At 38.6% G+C, this 15,391-nt stretch overlaps 1 protein-coding gene and 1 long non-coding RNA gene across 6 annotated transcripts in view; both read right to left on the bottom strand.

Moving 5' to 3' along the window:
* Positions 1-15,391, bottom strand: part of TJP1 (tight junction protein 1) — a 159,914-nt gene that overhangs the window by 119,530 nt on the left and 24,993 nt on the right. The gene's annotated exons all lie outside the window — the stretch shown is intronic.
* LOC140003450 (uncharacterized) lies at positions 1,133-4,003 on the bottom strand. The gene is made up of 2 exons (XR_011812159.1): positions 3,880-4,003; positions 1,133-2,436 (listed from the first exon to the last, which is right to left on the bottom strand). It is a non-coding gene; the product is annotated as an uncharacterized lncRNA (long non-coding RNA).

Genomic DNA, 15,391 nt, shown 5'->3' with positions numbered 1-15,391 from the left:
AGCTAACATGTTGTGCATCCAGATGTGTCAAAATGTCTCTCAGAGCAACTCCTCTACTTAAACAAGGGAGAACTCTGAACAAGCATCTTTCAAGAGTATTTCATCGTTTATTTATCAAAATGCTGCTTTAGAAATCATTTACCATCATGCAGGGCTGAGAAACAATAGCAGAGGGATGCAACCATCTATCTGCTGCCTTTCCCCAGATGAAGGGGAGAGCATTTTATGCTCTCATTCTGCTGTGTGTGGACTACCACTTACCTGCAGCACATTTGCTGATCATCTCTAAGGACCTGGGGAGTTACAAAATTCTCTTTTTTTTTCTGCTGTTTCCAGCAGCAAAAATTAAATGGAAGAAACTTGAGGTATATTTAATAATTTCTTGATATAACCTCCACTATTTAAATTTAAGTCTATATTACCAGATAATGAACGAGAAACCCTGATAATAGAGAGAGAATGCATTCTGCAGAGATGTGTCCTGAAGAAGCTGAGATAGATGCTAGGTGCAGGAAAAATGCAAATACATGAAGATGGAATTCTGTCTCAAATTTATGATTCCACACAGAATTCATCAAGTGGGTATTAAGCAGGCGAGATCTCTGAGGGGCGAGCAGAGTGCAATTACTGTGCACTAAGTAATAGATAAATGTCAAAACAGCATTTGTTACATGGTCTATTTAATTTTGAAGCTTTCCTTCCAACGCTGCCACACTGTAACAAATAGAATGTGAAATGTGACCCTGGAAGCATCCCACAAACTCCTAATATATCCGTCTTCTTTGTACTCTTAATTACGTATCCGAGCCACTCCACATCCAAATAATTTTGATTCCGAATTTTAGTTATTTAAGAATAGAATAAAGGTAAGGTACTCAGCCAGCAACCAAACATAACAAGCGAATATTACTCAAACTGTGCAATTCCCTCGGGCTCATAACAAAATTGCTTTCAAATAAAAATCAAAGAGCTACTGCATCAGCTGTATCCCAAAATAGGAATGTTTATTTGTGAGGGATAAAACTATATCCCCATCTACCGTACATACATTCAAATAGTTATTCTGCCATCTGGAGGACTTTTCTAATGCTCCATCGAAGCTCAACCTAGACACTGTCTGCTCTGGCACGTATTTAAAAGACCATGGTCATTCCAGTTTCTGAGCAAGAAATGATAATTTATATTAACAATGTATTTCAAAATATTTCAGTCCGATGTATCATCAGATTTTAAAGAGTTTCACATTTTCTGGTAGAAAATTTCTATTTGTCATCCTTTAAAAATAGTCTAACACCCCTGTGTCCTACATAGCATAACGTGTTTCTGGTGCTGTTGTACAAGTAATGATGTTCCTAACCCTACCAAAACCTTACTCACATTCCATTAACATTTTCAAGCAACCACATCACATTATCAAACAGAACACTAATTAGGCTTGGTAACTCAAAAATTGCTGTTTGTTTGCATTGACAATTCTTTGATTATTTTTTTGAAGGACTTGAGGTCCATAAGTGCTTTTTTGCTGTTAATGTATATTCCATAGTGCACACATAAATCATCAGGAGTTAATGTCTAGGAGGTGCATCGGGAAGGCCAGAGACATTCTACCTCAAGCTGTCTAAAATAAATGGCTAGGAACATTTTCGGAAAAAGAAAAAAAAAAAGAAAAAAGAAAAAAAAAAACTCTCTAAACTTTTTTCCTGAGAATTCATCATTTAGGGTACAGACTGCTGGCCTGGAGGTCAGAAGATGGTTGCCACTCCTACCTTTCTCACCGCCCTGGGGAACACCTGTTAGCATGTTCCCTTCTGTTCCTTGTCTTTTATATTTAACAGTGTAAACTCTTCAAGCAGGACCTCTTACTATATATACAAACAATTAGAGACCTTAACATAATTAGACCCTATCACCAGCTGAAGTCTCTCAATGCTACCCGTGCAAATAAGAGTAACCATGGGTAAGCTGGAAATTGCTAGATGGCACTGTAACACTCAGTTTCATTAGTGTGTAACACTTAGTTTCATTAGTGTTTTCCTTAATATACAGCTACTTTTCAGTCTCTGAAGACTTTGCTGTTGATGAGGCAAGTTGGTTTCATACAAAAAAGGGAGCTTGCTCTCTCAGATTCTGTATCTGTGTTGATTTTGATGGAGTTTTTCCTGGGTTACTGATACTTGGGCTGAAGGAGATTATATATTTATCATGTGTGGCTATATTTGTACAAAATAAAGACGACTGACTGGTAGGTACTGAAGTCGCCTTCAAAAAGTATGCTACAGCCCCGATCATGACTTCTTCCTCCAGTGGACAAACAACTGGCAAGGCTCCAAATGCCGAGACTGTTCAGCAAGGAAGCCGCTGTGTGACCAGAATGGTGTTAGCTCTTAGTATTCCTTCATGAAAACTACAGAGTAATTCTACAAGAGAAGCAATCATCTGAAAGACAAATCAAAGAAAACAATCAAATCAAATGAAATGAAAAAGAAATCAAATCAAATCAAAGACAAATCATAGAAAAAATGAACCGAGAGAGTGCTGCAGACACTAGCTAATTTTTCTTCCAGCTAGCTGCAGTGCACCATAGGGCTGTTCTCACATGTTCCTTTGTAGTCTTCTCAGAAACAAACAAATAATGTAAAAATTGGTTCGCAAAACCCAAATGAAGGGTACAAAGCCTCTCTTCCATATTTTACACTTGAAAGCATACTGAAAGAAAGGCATACAAATTTAGAGAAAGCTCAAAATGTTACCCTAGCACATATAACTTTCTATGGTTTATATGACAGGAATTTATATTACGCCTTCAATGTAAGACTAGAAAGCATAAAGCTTTTTGCTAGAGCATCACTGTGTGAGCAGCCAGTGCCTTCCTAAAAACTCTCTTCTTTTGTGTGCCTACAGAACACCGGTGGGAGGTGTCTGCAAACTGAAAGGGGGCTTCGACTCAGGAGAATCAAATAACTAAAGGAACAAAAAGCAAGCATCAGTGAAAGATTTTGCTTGTCCTGTTCTAAGATACAGACCTGCTTTGAGGGGACTACAGGAACCAGGCCATGAATAGCACAGCAGCCTTTCCCCACTGACCTGTGCAGCTGTGACTGTAGCAGCAGGTTGCTCGTACAGCGAGCGGAACCAACTCCCTTCCAACACTCCCCGAGTTGTACTGAAAGCTATGGCAGTTAATTTGCCCCCTTCCATTTTTTACGTTTTTGAATTTGATTTCAACGCTGACAGTTCAAACATCTGCATTGCCGCTACTGACAGGATCTCCCTGGCAGGCAGAAGAGATGTAGCATATGCCAGCAGGCCCTACGCTACGAACCTATCTGCAGCCAATTGCAATGCAAATCCAAGCAAAAAGTCTGCAGCACTATGGGAAACTGCTAATCCTGGAAGACAGTCTTAGGTGTCAGCTAAATAAAGCAGTGGACAAGTCCTTCTTATTCCATAGCTGTCACCTAAACCTCATTTACTTCTACCACAGTGTCTAGAGAGCCTAACTGTAATTAATTAAGGCACAACGTTACTTCTATAATCTGTTTCAAAACTTCAAACCATATTAAGCACCTCACTCGGAAACTAAAGATTATGAAATGCTTCTTGTAACTGAGCTCCCTGCTATTTTTCTCTTATACGAAGACCATAGAAATACCTGCAATGACTTAAATTTCAATTAAAAGTTTCCACTTCTGAAATCATGCTGAAATACAAACTGTGGGACATTGACGGGACGCAGGATATTTATTCTGTTAGTGGGATCACCTTGTCTCTAAATGTTAAAGGGAACATGGACTATTATTCCCACAACTCCACCCTTTCCTATGGGAATAATAAAAGGAAAGCAGAAGTCATCTTTCTGCTTTCACTGGACTTGTTTACCTTGCCTTACTAGGACTCGTTTTGGCAGGCTGGTAACAACGATTCTACTGTTCCAGGAGACATTTCTTAACGTGCTGCTTTCTCGATATGAAGTCTTGCACGAAGTATGCCGCTGACTGAAACCCAGCCCTGCCCAGCTCCTCTCGCTCCTTCCCAAAGCTCCCAGTGACCGTCGGTGGTAGTGCTAAGGCAGGGAGAATGCCAGGAATGTGTGGCATGTCTTGGTTTGCATAATGGTTCTCCTTTAGGAGAGCCTTCAATATAATTGTTTGTAAATGGGATTTCAATCATTTTTGTGTACTTAAGATGGACTTGCTGCAAGGAAGTACTTCTTGGCAAGTTTTCAGCAGGTACTTTTGCACTGCTCAACACAAGTCAGATTTACAACATAGGAAGACCATTTTTAATCCCAGGCTTTCTTTTGCTTTAGTCCCTGCCTTTTCTCATAGGGATAGGAGATGAAGTAAAAGCGTAGCGTGCTTCTGAGGCCTGAGCAGGCACCTGAAAGACAAGGGCCACAGGTGGAGCTGTCTACAGCCCAAGAGCAGAGGGTCCCCTCTTCGTGCAGTTGTGGCCTGACCACACCGAGCAGCATGCAGCCCTCACTATCACCACCTACACAGCGTGTGTAAATGGTACCCATACGCACAGGCAGCACTGTATGTGTTGGGCAGAGGGGGACCAGTGGCTTTTTGCATCCCATTTTCAGCACAGTAGATGTTCTTGTCAAGGAGGATGCACTCTACAGGAACAGTTCTGCCTGTACGGCAGCTGGGATCAGGGCTGCTTTTGAAAGGTGGCTCTTTCTGTTTTACAGTGTGTTTAATCACTTCTCGATGTTTCAGTGTTATTGCTGCAAGCATTATTTTATTACCTACCTAAATTTAGAATCTGTCTCTCCATACTGTCTCATGTCAGAGAACATTTTCTTAGCCCTTGATTGTCTTCTTGCTTTTTAAAAATCTTCTCCCTCAATATGCCATATAGACAATTAATGTCTTGTACCTCTTAGATACTCAACTTCAGTCAAATTAAGAAGGATATCTTCTAGCTGATAAAATGTCACAGGTCAAAAAGCAATCAGCAAGTAATCAGCAATCACACATCAGCACAAGCTTTGCCTCATGTGCTAAAATGACCTAGAAAAAATTCACCCACTACTCAGTCATCAACCGACAGATCCAAAGGAAGGTACTTTTCAGAGTGACATCTTGCCTTTTGGCAAGAATTTTAACTTTTGAATTTACGTACATTAGTGATAAATGTAAGAAGTCCGGCAACCAAAAGTAGAGTAGAAGCAGAAACAGAAGTAGATGAGCTCACTCAGCACTAGTCCATCAGCTCCAGCTCCCACCTGTGCAGAAGAATCTCTGCCCCTGGCTCTACTTCCCTGCTGGAAACAACCACCAGAGGATGTTTACTCCCTTCACACTTTATAGCTCACCCCAAGCTCATCTCAAAGGGATGCATTCTGAAACTAGCTGCACCTTGTTTCTCGGTGACTTTACATTGGAAAAAATGGAGCGGAAATTGCACTCTTTGACTCAACGGACACAAAATGAAATATTTTGTGCGTATTTCAATCTTCTGAAAATTCCACTCTCTAGTTTGGTAGTTTCACAAACATATGACACATGCATAGTCTAAATTTTACATCACTGTCTGCAGCCATATACCTTTCCTCAGAGAACAATTTTGGCTTATCCTTGAAATGTGAATGCAGTCAGAACTGTTTCTTGAATGTGGGCGGTAAATGCCCTCAAACATAACCATCACAAAATCCCTTCTTTTACATAAAGTACAAATCCAGCACTCCGTCAGCCTGCTGCATCCACTTGTCCTCCCTTTTTTTTTTTTTTTCAAAAGAAAATCTAAATGGAGTTGGCATATATCATAAAATGTTTAGAGCCTTTGTGGGTCCCACTGGCATGTTCTTCCATCAGGGCTCATTCTGTCATATCTGTAAACTTTCTGTGTAGCCATTGGCAAATTGTCTTGGTTGAAAAGACCAGTCTTACTACCAGTATTTCACTTTTCTGTTGGCAAGTTTAGATAGTGTTACTTAACTGAAATTTCCTTGGTATCCTAAGGATACCAGCAGTTCATCAACAATACTGCAAGGAAGCTCATCCCTTTGCTGTAGTAAAGTAGCACTACTCACATAGGTATTAATAGACAGTTCTATGAATATAAATACAGAGACTTGGCTTTATTAGCGTGTATTAGGTAGTCTTTCACAACTAAACAAGCAATAGCTATTGTACTTCAAGAAGAGAGTAGCAGAGTTGCATTAATTTGTTGCACATAAATGAAGAAATGGCGAGGACAAGGGGAGGGAAGGGGGCAAAGGGCTGCTTGAATTGACACCATATTTGAGAGCAGTATGCAGAAAAATCCCTTGAGGAATCAAACAGGCCCCTCTAATGAAGGGTGCAAATGATCCAAGCCCACCTCAGAGAAGGGGGACATAATATCAAGCAGCAGCAACTAAACCCAACTTCGGGACACCATGAGATTCACTTATATTTGCAATGTACCTGTGGAGCTATTATTAACTCCAGGGTGGGGAGAACAAGCAGGCTTCTCTGTCCATTTCCAGCTACAGAGACAAAACTCCTCGCCTTCTTGTGCTAAAGTTCACTGGCTTTTATTTCTACTTCATTTCTTTGTAGGAACTGCTCACTTGATACAGTAGTCTAGCAGAACACAGGAATCAAGTGTTAAATTAGAAGCACAAATCTGTTCTCGAGATTCCAATTTCCATTGCTAAGAGGCAGATGAAATTTCCAACTCTACAGCTAATGCAGCAATAACGGAAGAATTGTGCATTGATTACTTCACAGACAGCAAAAGGCCTGTGTAGGTGGTTAAGCTTACTAAATCAGCAGTAGATACAGTCATTGCAGATGAATGGATTGAGTCCTTAGTGAACAACTGCTGTCCTCTGTGCAATACTCACATCTTGGTCACCATTTCTATACCAGTCTCCGATTATTTTGAAATCTGCTTGATAATGTTTTGTGTAGGATGTCTTTAGAATGAAAGAATCTGCCTGTTCCTGTGGTCATGCTCAAAGTTTGAAACAGCACCGTACCTGGAATTGATGCTACATCGCTTCCAAGTACACAGAAATATCTGCTACGGCTGTATGTGTGAGTTATGTTGCTGTAGTGTTCTAAATTAATTAAACTACTTTCATTTCCAATTCAGCATAGACATATTTAAATCAATTTAAATAACACTCTGAGGAATTAGTTTCATCCATTAATTCATTAAATTAAATTAAAACTGTATAAGTGCAGCTGAAACAATTTCAACTGCATCCACAATAACTAAATCAATCCCATTACATGAGTGTAAATTATTAATCTAATGAAACCTTTAGTGATTGTTATTGATTTGTTTACTGGTAAAATAAATGTTTTTACATTGGCACTCTGAGCCAATCCACGTGACCGCCGGTTTCCACGCACGCACACACGCATATCCAGATAGATACAAGCACCCTTATACACAGTATTTAGCTAAGTGCCTTGCTCTGCTCTTGATGCTCCTTCTGAGGTACCATCATTACTTTCTGTTTCTTGGAGGAATTCACTCTGGCTTTATTTTCATCTACTTCTCTCTTTTTTCTGGGATTACATGCTTGTAACCCTCCTCTTTGTGTTGATTATCGCCTCCGTGGATTAAATGCCTGGTGTGTGCAGAGCTGCTCAGAGATAATGGGTCAGACAGGACCATCCTTGTCCTTGTCCTGGCCTCTTGCCTTAGTCTGGTTCTCTGATCCAGACCAAGCACATTAAGCTTGGTGTTGTCTATAAAGTGACTGACTGATATAGAGATACTGTATAAGAACTGTGATTGCTATGTTAGCCTCCTGTACCTAGCCTAAATGTGTACTTTTAGATACTAAGATGATTTCCAATATGCATTGTCAGACATCACAGTCTAACAACAACCCAATGCAACATCCTAGATCTGACTTACTGGCAGTGAATTTGTAGCTTAGTTTCACCCTGGACACTGAGCTCTTGCATGGCAGACAGGACTCAGTCTGTGCAGCCTTCAGAGCCTACAAAAACCAAAAAGCTTTTGCTATTCTTTGGGAATTCTTTGTAAAAAGAATTCTTTGTAAAAAGAATTTTCTTTGGGAAAATTTTGAACTGAAATTGATAGACCCAGATTTTTGTATGTCTTAAATATAGATTTTTCCCCGCAGAAATGCCATGTCCTAAATTTAAACTCTGCAGGAAAACAAAAAAAACAAACGTAGAAATAGAGGTTAGATAATAAACTATGAACATTATCTTTCTTTGGGTAAAAAGAAATCTATAATTCTATGACAGCATAAAATTGTCATGACACTAGGTATCTGTTTGTTACCTCATTTACAGCGGTAAAGTTAGGAAAGTGTCCTGACCAGAAAAAAACTACCAATTGAAAACTACAGAAGATAATTAGATCAATATTATAAGCGTAGACTCTAAAGGAAGGGGAAAATAGCACCAGCTCCTTATTTTAGGAATGGAAACAGCTTCTAAATAGTTTGCAAACATTTCTTTGAAAAGTTCATCTCCTACAAAAATAACTCAATTATAACGTACTCATTAATATCAACACGACTGCAGTAAAAAACTCTGTCTTCTAACAGAGTGGTTATTTAAGAACTGCATTTTAAACCTGGAGCTCCTTCTCCATCTTGTAAATTCTCATACTTAAGCTGGTAGAAACACTACTCTTTTATTCAGCACAGCAAAGATGGAGATCTGCCAAACTGTTATGCAAGATAATGAAGCAGTTTCTCAGAGGGTGAGAGATCACATGAAATCACATGCATAACAGAGGGATTAAAATTTAAGGAATGTCAAAAGTTTTACCTTCCATTAACTTCATAAATTACATGACATTTTTGTTTCAAATAACTGCTTTGCTCTCAAAGTTTTAAGAGTACATAATAAATGAAGGACTTGAGTTTTCAAAACCCTGTCCATTTTTACAACATTCATAAGGACAGCAAATTCAAATCATGGCTGGTAGAAGAAAGGAAATTTTTCTGTAACAATGACAACTACCAAAATTGAGGCATATTCCTTAATCTAATCTTTCTTTTTTTTTTTTTTTAAAGGACACAGTTATCATTTTAAGAAAATTCTATGCAGATTTTGTTACTTCTTATGAGATAGCAGTTTATATCTGCAAGACCATCTCTTAGTCCCTTTACTGCTCTTAGCTCTGCATGAGATGATACTTTTCCCTCTAAGGAGTTTTATATTTCAGTTTCAAATACCGGTTTTGTTAGGGATTTTGGGGGTAGAACCTGTGATATAGACAATCAGTCAGAGAACTGACACACCATATAGCTTAATAAATGCAGTAACTCATAAGAAAACTGCAAACACAGATTTCATTATAAATACATGAACAGATATATTTTCCATAGTTGTCTCTAATGTTCAGTGTTTCCTTACAATGAGTTAAATAATTATCTTTAGTATGAATCACTCGTTTAGAATCTGTTTATGAGGTATGTTGAAAAGTGCACAGCAAGTCAGAGAACTCAGTCCTGAAAGACATAACAAGAGGTGGTTCTCACCAAAACATGAGTTCGATGATACAAAGCAAGGTAGACATGGTCTTCTCAGATGACTCGAGGAAAAAAAAAAAAAAAAAAGCGTTTAAGAGCTGCTTGTTTTTCCCACTGGTATAATTGGTATTCTCTTCAGCATAGTTAAACATCTTACGTTCACGAACTTTTTATTTTCACTTCTAGAACATCTAATAACACAATAATATTGAAAAAAGGGGCACTTTATATATTCTATCATAAATTCTAAGCTTTTATTTATATTTTATTTTTATATTTAATTTTTATATTTTATTTATATTATTTTATATTTTATAATATTTTATATTTATATTATTTATATTATTTTATTTTTATATTATTTTATATTTTATTTTTATTTATTCTATCATAAATTCTAAGCTTTTGAAGCACAAGTTTTCCTATATTGTGCTAAGTACCTAAACCAAACCACCACAGAAAAAAAAAAATGTACTGTAGATATCCCTTTAAGGCTTTTTTTTTTTTTTTTTTTTTTTAACCTACCTTGGAAAAAAAAAACAGTTATTTGAATGAGTAATTACATGCTTAATCCCAGGCAGCCACTGTCCTTACAGCTTGCAACAAGACGGGCTAGTATAGAGTTAGAACACACAGTTTACAAACTGAACATGTAATGACTGGCTCTACAGCTTAGAAATTGGCCACTGAGGTCTGACAGCATGCTTCTTACAGCCCCAAAGAACAGGGGTTATTCCGTGAGAAACACTTCATTAGTTCAAATTAGACCATTAAAACCATAAAATCCTCCTAAATTAAAAGCTCCAAAACCTTCACTCACCATGGTCTGCAGCAGACTGAAAGACTTACGCTCCAGGACTAGGTAAAAAAAAAAAAAAAAAAAAAAAAGATTCTCTCCACTTTTATAGGTATATATTGCATTTATTTTAAATAAACTCTGAGACATATGTATATAATTCATTTGAGCCTGCTGTCAGCAATAAAGCTTTCCAGTAAAAGCACTCCATATCTGTTTAGTTAAGATCTTCTATTACCACAAATGACTTTTTATTGCAAGACCTACAGCTTTACATGCTACTCTGCAGGCAAGGCAACCTGAAAGAAATAGACAGTTTTGCTAAGCTCAAAATTTTACCCAAGATAATACCGAGATACTTGACAAGACGGCTGCCATACTATTAAACTAATAAACAGCCACTGATACCCAGCTTCTTGGCAAGAATTGCCTACCAGTGCAGAAGCAGGGCACTAGTCTGCTCAGTCATGTGTCCCTTCAGACACTGGTAATATCTGCTCTTATTTTGCCAGTATTTGTTCATGCCTTTTGGACATGATAACACCACTGCCATATGATACGCACAGCCACAGGCACATGTAGATGTCCTGGATCTCCATTCAGTTGTCGCCTGACTGCTCTCCAGGTAGAGAGCAGTCTACAGAGGAGAAATCTTGCAACAGGACATCTACATGGACAATGGAACATCTTTGGGATTCCAGCTGAAGAGCGACAGACCTCTCTTGAGGAGGCAAAGCATTCAAGAGTATCCCTGTGGAGAACCTCGTGCTGGCAAGGGACAGCCTAGATGACCTAACAGGACTTTTCCATCACTGGGCTGTGGCTCTCTGAACTTCATGCTTTTTGACAGTATTACAAGGTTCGACAGGCATTTCTCTTCAGAAGAGGGATTAAGGTCAGTAAGAATCAGCATCAACGAAAAAAGTGCACATGAGGCAATTATGATGGCAGTAGGAAAAACGACATCCACAGTCAGAAAAGTACTCAATGCTTGTGTCTTCTGCACATCTGCAAGGTAATCACAGCATTACGCGGAGGAACAAGGAGCAAGAAAGTCATGGGAAGTTTTGCATTGATTATTCTGTCATAGTGAAAAAAGAAGGGTGTGATATGACACAAAAGAAAAACACTACCGCTAGAACATCTTACACATAGCAGAAGCAAAAAAAAAATAATTAAATTCCAAGTAAAAATTTGGTTTGGAAACCAAGTGGACAGAAGGTCAGTCATTGTGTTAACCGGTGTCAGGCAGTAAAAGCTCAATGCCTCTTGAGAACTGAAGTTGAACTTTAGAAAACAAGTTCCACTGTAGAATGGAAGTGACACATGAAAAGATACTCCAAAAAATGTGCAGTATCTAGACTTCGTACGCTTATGAATTCCTTCACGGGGACTGTCACCGGGATATGGTTCTTGCCTTGTAAAACCTGCATAATGTAGTGCGATAACACACCGCAGCGTCTCCAACAGCCATAAGACATAACAAACTTGAACAATCTATGCCAGAGGGACCAACGTGTGGCTCTTGAGCTACATATAGCTCTGCAGCAGCTCGTCAGCTCTGATATATCACAGGGTCAGCCATGTGGCTGTCCTGGAGAGTGGCTGCTCGGGAATCGGAGTGCTGGGACAGCTGGGACCGTGAGTCACCAAGGGCTTCTGAGATGCTTGGTCACCATCCAGCCCAGCTGTGCTCCCACCCTACTATTTTTAAAGCTCTTCTTCCTTTCAGCTCTCTAAGTGCACCAGGAAGGGACCTCTGCAGGGTCCATGGAGTATTGGACAAATCTGAATAACAAACTCAAATGTTTAAACTATATCGTTACCATTTTTCATCATATGTATCAGTGTGGAAAGATTCACTAGGTAGCTATAATATTCCCATCACAATATACTGTTATAAATTCTGTCTTCTCCACAGAACATCCCAGGGATTTTTACCCTCCTAAACATCAAACAAAAATCAATGTGAGGAAAGAAAATGTTTTGTTCTCTGAAACTAGACAACTGAAAAGGAGAAAAGGAGATTTGCTGCAGAAATTACCCTTAAACCCTAGTTCTAGGTCTCTGGTTTTCTTTCATTTACAGTTTTAGACAGTTTTGTTTTATGCACTCTAAGATTTACACTTCAGAGCAAGAGACGCACTGTAAATTGTCTTTCCAAAGACAGTGTGCAGGTTTTGTCATGACCCATGCTATACAACATGCTGATGCGTTCCAGCATACAGTGTGAATTTAAGCCTTGAAGTGACACTAAGAATGATGTACCTGGAACATAATTTGACGATTAAAGAAGATTTACTAATATGACTAACAAAACGCTTTTGTGTCAGCAGATTTTGTGGTTTTCCCTAAACAAGCACAAATGAAAGAATTACAGGTTTAATATGGAAACCCAACAGATGCCAAGAAACAGAAATGAAGCTGGCTAGGATGAGAGAAAAATTGATTCAGAAGGGTTTTAAAACAGTTTCTCTACATATTTTAATATTCTGGTATGCATGTGGGCTGGGCTTAGACCTCAAGGGAATTTTAATGAGATAAACCCTTCCCTGCTGGTAAAGAACAACTGCAAGTCAGCAGCTTTGTGCTTCTAAATTGACTTGTCTTTCCCAGCCTTTCCAATTGTCTGCTGCTTGTCATGTTGCAAAAAGATGCTGTAAGCAAAGCCAGCGGGCACAATGAAAACGGGTACCTTAAAAAATGTAAGCTGTTTCAAGGATCTCCTTTAACCCAACCATTTAAAACAACAATTTAATATCTTCTGATTACTTTTATGATTGCATCACAGATATATGGGGAATAAATAAAAGTTTCATGCTAAATGCACTTGTGAAAGCACCCATCAACCTATGGACTGAGGATTAGAGAACCTTTGCTGTGGATATACCACATTCTTCCTGCCAAAACCTCTGAGCAAATGGCAGAGCTCTGTGCTTTAATAAGTCCTGAGCTGTGCCTCCAGATGGGATGTACGCAAGGAAATCTGTGAAAATCTACACTTGCCCCTTGTTACCCACCTGCATTCCCTTTTGCACATGCCTGACAATACCCCTCCACAAAAGCAAACTCCAAAGGAAAATGAGGAAAAATGGAGGATGTATAAAAGCTTCTCTGCTTAATAACTCATGTGCCGGATCTTCTCAAGAAAGACACCTCAATTGCCACATGACAGGTATGATTATTAAAAAAATTGATTTTTTATTAGTGGGAGCAACATCTGGATTTTCAAATCATAAAAATCTACTTCTAAGGATTCCCTTCTCATTCTTGGACATCAGAAAGAAAGATTAATCCCATTTAGAGTATCAATGGATTTAAAGAAAAGCTAGTAAAAGCAAAGACAGATAGCACTAATGAGGTCTGAACACTACATGGCAATAAAAAGACAAAAGCAGCAAAGTAAGATTAGAAGTAGGCATTGATAAAATTGAACTAAAGGATTTCAATTCAGTTAATGCTTTCTTTTACTTCACTGTGCATTTATAGTATTACTTGCCGCTTCCTTTCTGTTGAAGCAAGGAAGCAGGTGGTAGAGCAACTGAAAGAAAATCAATGAGACGGCTCACTTTGGTTCTGGATGTTTGCAAAGTGCATTTGTAGGGCTGCAGGCTTGCTGGGTGCTAATGAATAAAAAATATTGCAATATATCATTCCTTAGCGTATTGAACAAATGTGCACTGGAATCCTTTAAAACTCAGTGCTGGGGGAAGTTGTCAAGGCAGAAATTTGAGAAAGTATAAATGGAGATGAGATACTTGCATCTCAAGAAAACACAAACATTGCCAACAGTTCTGGGTAGTAAAACTTTGGCTTAAGGCCTAATCTAATCTCCTCTACATTCCTGCTTTCTCTAAGAGAAAATTCTGAAGGTATTCAAAATGGGCAGGGAAAGCAGAGATGCAACTGGATGTGGAGTGCTTCACAATGCATTTCTGGCTGACTGATGCTTTCAGTTTCTAAAGAAGATGGAGAGGTATGCATTTGGAGTTATGGCCTTTTAAGTTAATTCTCCTGTGTTATTAAAGAACATACATGAAAGTACATATACTCTGCAAGAAGCTACATGACCAAAATGTGTGATTAGATAAAAAAAAATGTTTATATATCAGTCCCATGTATGAGAAAATTAATTAACATATTTAACATGCAGAGAGATGGATTTCAGCCAGCATAAGACAGAAGGAAGGGGATTCAAGCACCGAACATGGTGTGAGACAGTGAGAATTGGCATTGAGGGAAGGCAGGTAGGAGGTTAATTAGCGCAAGATTTGGAGAATGGGAGAAAATACAGCGGTATGACACAAGAAAAGCAAGTGGTGCTTACTAAGAAAATTTCAGCAGGCTTCCCTATGGAAATATTCCTACTGTCTTATAGCAATACCTGACTACATACCAACAAATTCTGTTTGTTTCTTCTTTTCTGTGAGTAGATTGTTTCAAATGGTATGATTTTTCAGTCACACATAGAGATATTACTCTGTGGTAAAAGCACTGTCTTAAAAACCTTTCTGATAGGATTCAGCGCTAAGCTATATTTGTGAGGTCTGCATAGTATATTTAATATTGTCTTGTTTGACACAGGCAGATAGGTTTGTAAAGTTACAGGTGGTCTCAGATAAAATATAAAATCTCATCAATTCTTCTAGCTATTTTTCCTGCTTAAAACTTCATTTCTTCATTAAAACTGACTTAGCAATACATGTACGTTACATTTAGTCTGAGCCCACATCCAATTGCGAAAAGCTGGCTAACCTAATTTAGGCACTTAATTCCAGTTGTCAAAGCTGCACAGTGGTGGAATTGTCAAATGTTCTTAAGTTTTCATGTCATTAAAAGTACAACAAGATTAGTCTGGAAATGTGGAATGATTAAAAAAAAAAAAAGAGGGAGGAAAGAAACAAGAACATGTAGTTCAGCACACAAACCAGTATGCACCATTACTGGAGTGCCACTGGCTATGTCTCAACTGCCTTTGATGGGAAGTTGTGAAAGCAACAGAGGATGTGGTATGTCCGTGACCTACTTGACCCAATCCCTCTGACTGTGACATTAGTGATTCCTGGCAGGACAGTAAGCTGGTGATGAACCTACAAAAGTGGTTACAGGATTTTCCTATACACCTTTTGCAG

Source organism: Anas platyrhynchos, chromosome 11 (genome assembly GCF_047663525.1).
Source record: "Anas platyrhynchos isolate ZD024472 breed Pekin duck chromosome 11, IASCAAS_PekinDuck_T2T, whole genome shotgun sequence".
NCBI classification, from domain to species: domain Eukaryota; kingdom Metazoa; phylum Chordata; class Aves; order Anseriformes; family Anatidae; genus Anas; species Anas platyrhynchos.
This window is presented reverse-complemented; position numbering and strand designations above follow the sequence as displayed.